Source organism: Hyperolius riggenbachi, chromosome 4 (genome assembly GCF_040937935.1).
Source record: "Hyperolius riggenbachi isolate aHypRig1 chromosome 4, aHypRig1.pri, whole genome shotgun sequence".
Lineage (NCBI taxonomy): Eukaryota > Metazoa > Chordata > Amphibia > Anura > Hyperoliidae > Hyperolius > Hyperolius riggenbachi.
This window is the reverse complement of record NC_090649.1, coordinates 8,725,784-8,733,283: the sequence shown is the minus strand read 5'-3', so window position 1 is coordinate 8,733,283 and position 7,500 is coordinate 8,725,784. Positions and strand designations below refer to the sequence as shown.

The following is a 7,500-nucleotide window of genomic DNA, read 5'->3' as shown; positions in this document are numbered from 1 at the left end:
CACACATACATCCCCATAAAATCATTTAGCAACAACTGCAGGCACAGTCTCTGTGGCGCAATCGGTTAGCGCGTTCGGCTGTTAACCGAAAGGTTGGTGGTTCAAGCCCACCCAGGGACGGCCTTTCCTTTTGTGTTCAACAGTTGTCCGAAGATAATCCCAGATAGCCATGTAGATTCATTTGAGACACATTGGAATCTCATTCACGTTCATGAAAAGGGTGAGCAGCATCAAGTTCATGTCTTAGTGATACAACAGACATCCCTGGCAGTGTCTGTGACCAAATGAAGTTTTCTGTACCCCAGAAGCAGCAGTAAAGTATTAGCCGGGGATCGAACCCAAAGCCTGGCGACGGCTGTCAAGCCAAAGAAAGGCAGTTCAAGCCCACCCAAGGACAGGCTCGCTTTAGTGCCTTGCTAGCTATTTGTTTAGAACATTATAGAGTGTCTGCATTAAGTGTTGACCATTTAGAAAGAACTTTAAGCTGGCGTAGAGTCTGCTGCACCAGAATGGAACCTCTCCAGAGACTGAGCAGGTGCAGGATGTCCTAACTGTTCAGAGATCTTGTCTTGGTCTTGTCTTCCATGGAATTGTAGGGTGCCAAAAGCAAGCTCACATGCGTTGGCCGGGAATCGAACCCGGGTCAACTGCTTGGAAGGCAGCTATGCTCACCACTATACCACCAACGCTACATGCTGAAACTCGCCTAGCATGTACCATTGCAATATACCCAAGAGAAAAATGAGCTTGCTTATTTGCCTACTTTGCTAGATGTAAGCAGTGGGACACATGGTGATACTGCTTACAGACTTCAATTCAAGACTTCAGAAAGATCATGTGCCCCCCTGGATGATGCTGGTGCAACACACACAGCAAAGGACAGCAATTTGAAGTCTGGAAGATTCCAGGGCAAGGGTGGGAAGGATGAAAAGCTAGGTGGCCATGCAACCATTCCTGCTAACCCAAAGCTTACTTGTGCCCTACAACACATTGGCTTAAGACTTGACCAAATCCAATGCTCCAATATGGGGAAGCTTCTCTGTTTGCTGTTTTTTTTTTTTTTTTTTTTTTTTAAGTGCGGTGTCACAGTTCACCCATCTCTTCAACTGCAAGAACGGCCCAGGAGTAGTCTTAGCTACCCTAATATGTACGTTACAGCAGGGCCCTTATTACACTTTCTCTTACAGGGCAATGGAAACCGTTTTGCCCATGCGATAAAGCAAGGTGCAAAAATGAATTCATGCCTAGCAGAGGATGGTTTCGATCCATCGACCTCTGGGTTATGGGCCCAGCACGCTTCCGCTGTGCCACTCTGCTTCTGCTTGTATTCAACCTTCAAGTTTAAGAAGGGTACATTAGTTGAAATAGTTACACTACTATCTATGTTACAGCAAGGCCCTAATGACACTTTCTCTTAAGGGGCTATGGCCGACAATTGGCCCATATGGTAAGCAAGGTATAAAAACCAACATACACCTAGCAGAGGATGGTTTCGATCCATCGACCTCTGGGTTATGGGCCCAGCACGCTTCCGCTGCGCCACTCTGCTGCCATACAGTGAATGCTTCATTGTGGGAAAAAGTGGCGTTAAACTTCTTGGAGCAGACTTACTTCCTCACTCCACAAGACACACATACATCCCCATAAAATCATTTAGCAACAACTGCAGGCACAGTCTCTGTGGCGCAATCGGTTAGCGCGTTCGGCTGTTACCCGAAAGGTTGGTGGTTCAAGCCCACCCAGGGACGGCCTTTCCTTTTGTGTTCAACAGTTGTCCGAAGAGAACCCCAGATAGCCATGTAGATTCATTTGAGACACGTTGGAATCTCATTCACGTTCATGAAAAGGGTGAGCAGCATCAAGTTCATGTCTTAGTGATACAACAGACATCCCTGGCAGTGTCTGTGACCAAATGAAGTTTTCTGTACCCCAGAAGCAGCAGTAAAGTATTAGCCGGGGATCGAACCCAAAGCCTGGCGACGGCTGTCAAGCCAAAGAAAGGCAGTTCAAGCCCACCCAAGGACAGGCTCGCTTTAGTGCCTTGCTAGCTATTTGTTTAGAACATTATAGAGTGTCTGCATTAAGTGTTGACCATTTAGAAAGAACTTTAAGCTGGCGTAGAGTCTGCTGCACCGGAATGGAACCTCTCCAGAGACTGAGCAGGTGCAGGATGTCCTAACTGTTCAGAGATCTTGTCTTGGTCTTGTCTTCCATGGAATTGTAGGGTGCCAAAAGCAAGCTCACATGCGTTGGCCAGGAATCGAACCCAGGTCAACTGCTTGGAAGGCAGCTATGCTCACCACTATACCACCAACGCTACATGCTGAAACTCGCCTAGCATGTACCATTGCAATATACCCAAGAGAAAAATGAGCTTGCTTATTTGCCTACTTTGCTAGATGTAAGCAGTGGGACACATGGTGATACTGCTTACAGACTTCAATTCAAGACTTCAGAAAGATCATGTGTCCCCCCTGGATGATGCTGGTGCAACACACACAGCAAAGGACAGCAATTTGAAGTCTGGAAGATTCCAGGGCAAGGGTGGGAAGGATGAAAAGCTAGGTGGCCATGCAACCATTCCTGCTAACCCAAAGCTTACTTGTGCCCTACAACACATTGGCTTAAGACTTGACCAAATCCAATGCTCCAATATGGGGAAGCTTCTCTGTTTGCTGTTTTTTTTTTTTTTTTTTTTTTTAAGTGCGGTGTCACAGTTCACCCATCTCTTCAACTACAAGAACGGCCCAGGAGTAGTCTTAGCTACCCTAATATGTACGTTACAGCAGGGCCCTTATTACACTTTCTCTTACAGGGCAATGGAAACCGTTTTGCCCATGCGATAAAGCAAGGTGCAAAAATGAATTCATGCCTAGCAGAGGATGGTTTCGATCCATCGACCTCTGGGTTATGGGCCCAGCACGCTTCCGCTGCGCCACTCTGCTTCTGTTTGTATTCAACCTTCAAGTTTAAGAAGGGTACATTAGTTGAAATAGTTACACTACTATCTATGTTACAGCAAGGCCCTAATGACACTTTCTCTTAAGGGGCTATGGCCGACAATTGGCCCATATGGTAAGCAAGGTATAAAAACCAACGTACACCTAGCAGAGGATGGTTTTGATCCATCGACCTCTGGGTTATGGGCCCAGCACGCTTCCGCTGCGCCACTCTGCTGCCATACAGTGAATGCTTCATTGTGGGAAAAAGTGGCGTTAAACTTCTTGGAGCAGACTTACTTCCTCACTCCACAAGACACACATACATCCCCATAAAATCATTTAGCAACAACTGCAGGCACAGTCTCTGTGGCGCAATCGGTTAGCGCGTTCAGCTGTTAACCGAAAGGTTGGTGGTTCAAGCCCACCCAGGGACGGCCTTTCCTTTTGTGTTCAACAGTTGTCCGAAGAGAACCCCAGATAGCCATGTAGATTCATTTGAGACACATTGGAATCTCATTCACGTTCATGAAAAGGGTGAGCAGCATCAAGTTCATGTCTTAGTGATACAACAGACATCCCTGGCAGTGTCTGTGACCAAATGAAGTTTTCTGTACCCCAGAAGCAGCAGTAAAGTATTAGCCGGGGATCGAACCCAAAGCCTGGCGACGGCTGTCAAGCCAAAGAAAGGCAGTTCAAGCCCACCCAAGGACAGGCTCGCTTTAGTGCCTTGCTAGCTATTTGTTTAGAACATTATAGAGTGTCTGCATTAAGTGTTGACCATTTAGAAAGAACTTTAAGCTGGCGTAGAGTCTGCTGCACCGGAATGGAACCTCTCCAGAGACTGAGCAGGTGCAGGATGTCCTAACTGTTCAGAGATCTTGTCTTGGTCTTGTCTTCCATGGAATTGTAGGGTGCCAAAAGCAAGCTCACATGCGTTGGCCAGGAATCGAACCCGGGTCAACTGCTTGGAAGGCAGCTATGCTCACCACTATACCACCAACGCTACATGCTGAAACTCGCCTAGCATGTACCATTGCAATATACCCAAGAGAAAAATGAGCTTGCTTATTTGCCTACTTTGCTAGATGTAAGCAGTGGGACACATGGTGATACTGCTTACAGACTTCAATTCAAGACTTCAGAAAGATCATGTGCCCCCCTGGATGATGCTGGTGCAACACACACAGCAAAGGACAGCAATTTGAAGTCTGGAAGATTCCAGGGCAAGGGTGGGAAGGATGAAAAGCTAGGTGGCCATGCAACCATTCCTGCTAACCCAAAGCTTACTTGTGCCCTACAACACATTGGCTTAAGACTTGACCAAATCCAATGCTCCAATATGGGGAAGCTTCTCTGTTTGCTGTTTTTTTTTTTTTTTTTTTTTTTAAGTGCGGTGTCACAGTTCACCCATCTCTTCAACTACAAGAACGGCACAGGAGTAGTCTTAGCTACCCTAATATGTACGTTACAGCAGGGCCCTTATTACACTTTCTCTTACAGGGCAATGGAAACCGTTTTGCCCATGCGATAAAGCAAGGTGCAAAAATGAATTCATGCCTAGCAGAGGATGGTTTCGATCCATCGACCTCTGGGTTATGGGCCCAGCACGCTTCCGCTGCGCCACTCTGCTTCTGTTTGTATTCAACCTTCAAGTTTAAGAAGGGTACATTAGTTGAAATAGTTACACTACTATCTATGTTACAGCAAGGCCCTAATGACACTTTCTCTTAAGGGGCTATGGCCGACAATTGGCCCATATGGTAAGCAAGGTATAAAAACCAACGTACACCTAGCAGAGGATGGTTTCGATCCATCGACCTCTGGGTTATGGGCCCAGCACGCTTCCGCTGCGCCACTCTGCTGCCATACAGTGAATGCTTCATTGTGGGAAAAAGTGGCGTTAAACTTCTTGGAGCAGACTTACTTCCTCACTCCACAAGACACACATACATCCCCATAAAATCATTTAGCAACAACTGCAGGCACAGTCTCTGTGGCGCAATCGGTTAGCGCGTTCGGCTGTTAACCGAAAGGTTGGTGGTTCAAGCCCACCCAGGGACGGCCTTTCCTTTTGTGTTCAACAGTTGTCCGAAGAGAACCCCAGATAGCCATGTAGATTCATTTGAGACACGTTGGAATCTCATTCACGTTCATGAAAAGGGTGAGCAGCATCAAGTTCATGTCTTAGTGATACAACAGACATCCCTGGCAGTGTCTGTGACCAAATGAAGTTTTCTGTACCCCAGAAGCAGCAGTAAAGTATTAGCTGGGGATCGAACCCAAAGCCTGGCGACGGCTGTCAAGCCAAAGAAAGGCAGTTCAAGCCCACCCAAGGACAGGCTCGCTTTAGTGCCTTGCTAGCTATTTGTTTAGAACATTATAGAGTGTCTGCATTAAGTGTTGACCATTTAGAAAGAACTTTAAGCTGGCGTAGAGTCTGCTGCACCGGAATGGAACCTCTCCAGAGACTGAGCAGGTGCAGGATGTCCTAACTGTTCAGAGATCTTGTCTTGGTCTTGTCTTCCATGGAATTGTAGGGTGCCAAAAGCAAGCTCACATGCGTTGGCCGGGAATCGAACCCGGGTCAACTGCTTGGAAGGCAGCTATGCTCACCACTATACCACCAACGCTACATGCTGAAACTCGCCTAGCATGTACCATTGCAATATACCCAAGAGAAAAATGAGCTTGCTTATTTGCCTACTTTGCTAGATGTAAGCAGTGGGACACATGGTGATACTGCTTACAGACTTCAATTCAAGACTTCAGAAAGATCATGTGCCCCCCTGGATGATGCTGGTGCAACACACACAGCAAAGGACAGCAATTTGAAGTCTGGAAGATTCCAGGGCAAGGGTGGGAAGGATGAAAAGCTAGGTGGCCATGCAACCATTCCTGCTAACCCAAAGCTTACTTGTGCCCTACAACACATTGGCTTAAGACTTGACCAAATCCAATGCTCCAATATGGGGAAGCTTCTCTGTTTGCTGTTTTTTTTTTTTTTTTTTTTTTTTTTTTTAAAGGGGAACTGAAGAGAGAGGTATATGGAGGCTGTCATGTTTATTTCCTTTTAATCAATACCAGTTGCCTGGCAGCCCTGCTGGTCTATTTCTCTGCAGTAGTATCTGATTAAAACCAGAAACAAGCATGCAGCTAGTCTTGTCAGATCAGACTTATAAGTCTGAACCACTGAAACACCTGATCTGCTGCATGCTTGTTCAGGGGCTATGGCTAATAGTATTAGAGGCAGAGGATCAGCAGGGCTGCCAGGCAACTGGTATTGTCTAAAATGAAATAAACATGATAGCCTCCATATACCTCTCTCTTCAGTTCCCCTTTAAGTGCGGTGTCACAGTTCACCCATCTCTTCAACTGCAAGAACGGCCCAGGAGTAGTCTTAGCTACCCTAATATGTGTAACACCTCTAAAATGCTTTAACTGTAAAGAAATCCTCCAGACACCAATCAGGTTCTTTTTAAGAAATATTTGTATTAAATCATATGAATAAAAAAGTTCAGTGACAAAACACATTCATAAACTTCTTCTTAGCAGATGAGTATAAGTAAGCCTCTTGTATACATCCGCCTGCTAGGATCAGGGCTAGCTCAGGAAACATATATGTGATACACTTTATTAGCATTAACTTGCCAGAATTTTCCTCACACAACACTCCGCTGTCTGCAACTTCTTCACAGCTGTCTTTTTAAAGTGGACCTGAATTCTTGCACAGGACAGAAGGAAACGTAGAGAAATGTCTGGCGGTTACCTAGCAACATCCAGGATGGGACAGAATATGTGAAATTGATGATTGTGAATGATCACTTAACATATAAGACACACTGCTGTCTCCTCTGTATTTTGTCTGCCAGCTGTTATCACAAATCTCTTCAGACACTGCATTGCAGTCTTCACTCCTTTTCTTTAATCCTGTCACTTGTTTCTCTGTCTCACTCTTGTATGCTTTGCTGTCCTGCTGTCTCTGTGTCACTGTAATGTCTCTGCTGTTTTCTGTTCTCTCTCTCTGTTACAGGTACATTTTAATGTCCTTGTCTTTCTTTCTTATTGCTTACTGTTTCTCTTCTGGCTTATCTCTCCAGTATCGCTGCTCTTTACTGGCCTGTAGCTGTGAGTGGTCTCTCTCCTCTCATGTAATGTCTGCAGCTCTCTTTCTCTTCCTTAGTTTAGTTTTCAGTAGTGCTCACTTGTCTGTGGCTCTGCCTTGCTCAGACTGTCTCACCAATGGCTGGTCTCTTCTTGTGTCTCTCCTCAATTTCCTCGCAAATCAAGCATATTTCTTGCTGCAGTACAGTGTAGTATCGTGACACAATTTATTTCTGCTGCATCATCAGCTCAGTCTCCACGGCTACTTGGCTCCTCCCCCTCACTAGCCTTCAACTGTCAAACTCAACTGTTACTTCCTCCCTGCACATGCCCAGCTTCTCTCTCCTCTTTCCTGCTCATTGGCTTCCCCTGGCGGCACCTGCAGGCTCCCTTTACAGCAGCACTTTCCACAAAAAGTAAATGCATCTGTAACCCTTGGTGTGTGTGTGTCTGTTGC

The 7,500-nt window shown here is 46.0% G+C and overlaps 7 non-coding genes across 7 annotated transcripts; 4 read left to right on the top strand and 3 right to left on the bottom strand.

Moving 5' to 3' along the window:
* The first annotated feature begins 46 nt into the window (after nucleotides 1-46).
* On the top strand, nucleotides 47-120 carry TRNAN-GUU (transfer RNA asparagine (anticodon GUU)). The gene has a single exon. It is a non-coding gene; the product is annotated as a tRNA-Asn (tRNA).
* Nucleotides 121-617: 497 nt separating this feature from the next.
* Nucleotides 618-689, bottom strand: TRNAG-UCC (transfer RNA glycine (anticodon UCC)). The gene has a single exon. It is a non-coding gene; the product is annotated as a tRNA-Gly (tRNA).
* Nucleotides 690-1,674: 985 nt separating this feature from the next.
* Nucleotides 1,675-1,748, top strand: TRNAN-GUU (transfer RNA asparagine (anticodon GUU)). Its single transcript has one exon. It is a non-coding gene; the product is annotated as a tRNA-Asn (tRNA).
* A 1,554-nt stretch (nucleotides 1,749-3,302) lies between these two features.
* TRNAN-GUU (transfer RNA asparagine (anticodon GUU)) lies at nucleotides 3,303-3,376 on the top strand. Its single transcript has one exon. It is a non-coding gene; the product is annotated as a tRNA-Asn (tRNA).
* A 497-nt stretch (nucleotides 3,377-3,873) lies between these two features.
* TRNAG-UCC (transfer RNA glycine (anticodon UCC)) lies at nucleotides 3,874-3,945 on the bottom strand. The gene has a single exon. It is a non-coding gene; the product is annotated as a tRNA-Gly (tRNA).
* A 984-nt stretch (nucleotides 3,946-4,929) lies between these two features.
* TRNAN-GUU (transfer RNA asparagine (anticodon GUU)) lies at nucleotides 4,930-5,003 on the top strand. The gene has a single exon. It is a non-coding gene; the product is annotated as a tRNA-Asn (tRNA).
* Nucleotides 5,004-5,500: 497 nt separating this feature from the next.
* Nucleotides 5,501-5,572, bottom strand: TRNAG-UCC (transfer RNA glycine (anticodon UCC)). Its single transcript has one exon. It is a non-coding gene; the product is annotated as a tRNA-Gly (tRNA).
* Nucleotides 5,573-7,500: the final 1,928 nt, after the last annotated feature.